The sequence below is a fragment of the Gymnoscopelus braueri genome (genome assembly GCF_963280865.1).
Source record: "Gymnoscopelus braueri genome assembly, contig: SUPER_20_unloc_1, whole genome shotgun sequence".
In the NCBI taxonomy this organism is placed as follows: Eukaryota; Metazoa; Chordata; class Actinopteri; order Myctophiformes; family Myctophidae; genus Gymnoscopelus; species Gymnoscopelus braueri.
Window position 1 is genome coordinate 1,387,567 of NW_027660990.1, and position 5,491 is coordinate 1,393,057.

Below are 5,491 nucleotides of genomic sequence, written 5' to 3' on the forward strand. Positions count from 1 at the left end.
CTTCAATCGTACTGGTTCTCCAATCATACTGTAACATATATATTAATAAAGACTTGTGCACATCTTGTTAGATTTCATCAGTTTACAAGAGAGATGTAATGCATAGAAACCACATATATAGACTAATTTTGAAAAAAAAAGAATAATAATAAAGTTTGAAAAATGTATAGAAGGTGGCAAATACCCAAGTTATTAGAAAGAATAAAGAATAATTAAAATTACACCTACAAAGGTTACACAGAACCCCTTCAGTCAACTAATGCACCTCAAATTGAAGGCGCAATAAAGCCCATATCGGGCATATTAAAGAGGGAAACCCTTTTGGAATATGTCATTAAAGACACCCCAGGTAACAGAGTCACGTTTGTTTCAGAATATAATACTTCATCTCAAGTTGTTAAAAAAAGATACTGGAACATACTCAAATGTGACCCCCATTTAAAAGATATTGCATCATTACCACCAAGATTCTGTTTTAAAAGAGGAAAAAACATAAAGGACTCTGTTGACAGTTCAATGTATAAATCTCCTGTTATAAGTCATTCCAACTGGCTAAGAACAGAGTTGTGTGGTAATCACCCATGTGGTCGATGCACCCATTGTTCTAACACCATGAACACAAAGGTTTTCTACCATCCACAATCTGGACAGGAATATAAAATAAGGAACTTTATTAATTGTAACACTACACATGTCATTTACATGCTGACATGTCCCTGTGGTAAGGTTTATGTTGGCCAAAGAAAAAGACATTTGAAGGTGCGAATAGCAGAACATAAGGCAGCTATCAGGAATAATAATATGGAGTATGCCATTGCCAGATACTACAAAGAGAGAGATCATGGATCTACAGCTTCTCGGTGGGGCGGTGATACAATAAAACTTCTTCTACAGAGGGAAGCCTATAGACCCCTTAACAGACGACATCACACTGATAAGAACCAGTATGCGTGCAACCAGTATGCACGCAATGAAAGCCATTCTATCAGGTTTCGCTAGGACGCGCCTCACCAGTCAACACACAAGAGGGGGTTGGGGTGCGCTGGTTTCAGCACACCCCAAAACAACAGGTTGAGAATTGATTGCGTGAAACAATCACCTGTCCATCCAGTCTCAATGTTGGTAAACAAATAATTGGTCTATTGGATCTTCACTCTAAATTGTGTGGAACCTCATGGTTTAATTGAATCCCTTGAACTAAATCCATTTTTGTAACCATTATTTCAATAGTCCCAAAGTGTCCGACATACATAAATGGTATGTTAGATTTGGCCTACTCCGTTATTGTATTCCTGTTTCTCTTTTTCCAATCTAAGCCATAAGGAACCGACAGAAATAAGGTCCATATCCGGGGAGGAAATAAGTCACAGCTCAGAGTCCGAGGTTTTCATTCTCAACAATTCACTTAATTGTCAGAGTCCTTTAGCAATCCATACATTTGGGTCAAATCAATATATAGCGCATCTTGTCCATAGAATCTGCTTTATTCTGTTGAGCGTGGCATCCGCTTACTTGTCAAACACGGAGCCCCGTTCCCCTCAAAACCAGGCCATTATATCTCAAAGCATTTACACATAGTACTACCTATTTTCTGTATCAGTCAATCAAAAACAAGCTCTGTCAAAACAATAGACTTCTTGGCAAGCCTTTCTCACACAATGGATCTGCCTCCTTCACACTGACACATGACAATTTACTTTATCCCTATCTATAAAACCGTACTTTCCCATACGCTCACATTATAACATTATTATACAACATTTTATTAGCTTCGAAATAAGTCTAAACATTAACATGTCCGACTTTGTATGAATGATCTAGATAATTAAGGTTGTTTAAGGAAACTCGCGCTCCTCCAGAGTTCCTCAGCTGTTTACCATACTTGGAGAGCTTTTCTCCCCCAGGAGAAAACATCATGTACACTTGCATTAACCTCACCATTAACCTCAGATTTAAAACACAGAATGATCATATTATCCCACTAAAGGTCTTCCACTATATTTTACTAAAGCTCATATCTATCTGTAAATTTAGAAAAGACTAGTAAACATTTTATAATGAATCCTGTATGTTTTAACTTAATTCTTGTCAGTCTGCTGGTTGAGAGAGCAGCTGTCTTAATGTCAACAGGCACTCTTGCATAATATTAGAATGGGCTCTGTGGGAACAAAGAGCTCAGCCGGGTGCGGTGTTTTAGATTCACACCTATAACAATAGACAGGGTACTTAGAAGTGTTATCTTGACCAATTCGACTGTAGCAGACCCCATATCTAACTTAGTGACTTTTGGTCTCCTTATGTCATAAAACACTTTAACAGTTCCTGGGTTTATAATGTATTAATGAAGTAATTTTAGTCCATATTCTATAGCACAGGACCCGATACACGACAGTAGATTTCAAGGTTTCTACACAGTATAATATAGCTCAAATTTTAATATGCCCGATATGGGCTTTATTGTGCCTTCAATTCGAGGTGTATTAGTTGACTGAAGGGGTTCTGTGTAACCTTTGTAGTTGTAATTTTAATTATTTTTAATTATTTCTAATGACTTGGGTATTTGTCAAAATGTTTTCAAACTTTATTATTATTATTATTATTTTTCAAAATTAGTCTATATATTTATATATGTGGTTTCTATGCATTACATCTCTCTTGTAAACTAATGAAATGCGCGAAAATTTTTTTGCGGTTTTCCACCGGGTCGGTTACTTTTTTGGGGGTGTTTTTGTTACATTAATTCGGTTATTTCGGTTAATTCTGTACTCCATGAAGTGTAGATTGTCTCCACGTCCCTGCCCCCCCCCTCAACCAAACCCCCCACCCCCCGCATCCGCGGCCGCCGCACGGCACTGCCAGACTACAAGTTTGGATGTTAAAATGCAGTTTACAGCAGCATAATTTCAGTGTTACAGATTAGCGGGAAGAATTTAACTCAATATAAATTATATCATTGCATGTGACACCATTACATGTCTTACTCACTCACAACACCATCATGATAACGTTTTTGACAAAGTTACAAAACACAAGCCTAGGAATCAAGACGTTTTAATATAGTGCAAATTGCAAAATATGCTAAAACAACACACTCAACCAATAATTGCTTTTAATGAGTGCAGCGTGTGCAACTTTCTTTACATGAACATTGATGACATTTTCAGATCGGGGGTTAGGGACAAATACTTATTAATTTGGGGGTCCAACCATGACATATTTTAGAACCACTGGTTTAAATAATAATAAAAGATTTGGAAGAAAGCCCAAATAAGCAATTCCACTTTACAAGCCCAAAAGAACGCAACCCGGCCGTAACTATAGCCTACTATTTACAAGCAACTTTACGGGAAAGGAAGCCCAAAGTCTCTTATAATAAGCACCAAATCTAAGCTAAAATAAAATAAAAAAGAGCATTTCTTCTTGGCAACTTCCCGAGTTTTTAGCTTTCTTGCTTTTTATCCTTTTGACACTGACAGTAGTGTGCAATGTAGGCAGTAGGCCTATGTATTTTTAATATGAACATTAGCGATAAAGATGGCAAATCAAAGTAGAATCTAATAAAATCAAAAAATGTCTTCTTAGTTCTTCTTCACAACCTCCCTCGCTCTGAGACTGTCAGTATGCAGCGCGCGTCCTCGCACGTCAACACCCTGGACAGCGAATGTCTGAGTTGAGAGAGAGAGAGAGAGAGAGAGAGAGAGAGAGAGAGAGAGAGAGAGAGAGAGACGCACTTTTCAGTTTTAAAAGGCCACCCATCTATGATGATGCTAGACTGTTACATTATGAATACATTATTTGTTAATTAGGTTACTCACCCAGACACCCACTCTACAGTGGCTTCCTTCTGGCCTTCTTTATTGCGAAGTCCTCAATTAGTCCATCACAGTCCAAAGCAACGGTGATGCTGCTCTCTATGGCCAGTAATGCAAAGGCGTTTAGCTTTTCCTCTGTCATTGTTGATCGAAGGTAGTTCTTGACACGCTTTAGGACAGAAAAGGATCGCTCTCCCGAGCAATTGGATAGTGGAAGGGTCAAATACATGCGAAGGCCTATTTCAACATTGGGGAAGCTGTTCTGCAGGCCACTGTTCTTTATCCATTTAAGCATTGTAGTAGCGGACGCGCGTTGTTCTGGCTCTGAGCTTTTAAACAATGAAGCGAAGAGGCTAAACTCATCCACAAACTTATCCTGCTCCAAGTCCCGTGGATACTGTGTCGCAAACGTTTCTGCAGCTGAGCGAATTTCACTTCTGCTCAATTTATGAATCTGTGAGAGGAATCCGAATTTCCCTTGTAGCTTCTGGTATGCTTCTCTGCGTCGCCGTAATTCAACATCAAGGCAGTCGCATATGGGATAAAAAGTTTCAATCCGGTATTTCTCTCGTCCTGTGCGTCTCACATCGGGCGTAGTTTTAGTTTCATCAGCCCTAGCTCTTCGTGTCTTGTGCCTGCTCGTGTCTGCCTTGTATGTGGCATTTTCTGTCATTGTTTTCGCTTCAGCCTCATAGGCATCAAAATCATCTCGGGTCTCATGGATGAAATCAATCAGTACATTGTACAGCTGAGTAACCGTGGACAGGTCCAGGTCAACTTGTTGCAATGCTTTACTTGTTGTGTTGATTTCTTTCAGTACAGTGTCCCACACAACAGTCATGAAAGCTGTTTCCAAATTGTCCATTATTGCACTCAGCTGGCCAGCTTCACATTGAACACCTTTAGTATATTCATCATCGCTGCGAATAGTTTCCAGGGCGTCCTGTATGTCCTTATAGCCCACTCGGAGGGCTTTTGTAGCATCAGCCCGTGCTGACCATCTGGTGGTAGACAGGCTTTTTAACGTGAGCTTGCGTGTCTTGTTCGTCTCAGAATTGCGTAGGTGTGTCATGAGAACCCTCCACCGTTTTGTAGCCACAGAAAAGAAATTGTACAGACTCTGCACAAATCCGAAAAATGACACGGCTTCAATGCAGCTTTCGGCTGCATAAGACCCTACTAAATTCAGCGAATGTGCAGAACAAGGTACAAAATCTGCAAGGTTGTTTTTTTCTTTAATTCTAGCCTGTAGTCCTGTATATTTGCCAGCCATATTGCTGGCGTTGTCGTAGCTCTGGCCACGACAGTCCATCAGGTCAATGCCAAGTTCATCCAGGGCCGACGTGAGTGTAGTCATCATATGCTCAGCTGTATGAGCGTGTAATATAATAAACTTCAGAAAACGCTCAACTGGTTTAAGGCTCTTTGGTTCCAAGTAGCGAATTATTAAAGTCAGCTGGTCGATGTGAGTGATATCTGGGGTGGAGTCAACGACGACAGAAAAGTATTTTGCACTTTTAATTTCGCTTGTGATATTACTCAAAACTTTGTCTGACATCAATTGAATAATCTCATCACATGTTGTAGATGACAAGTAGCTTGTATATCCTCTACCTGGGTTTCCATAGCTTCCAAGATGCTCTGCCAGTAATGGATCGAACTGGCTTATGAGTTCTAAG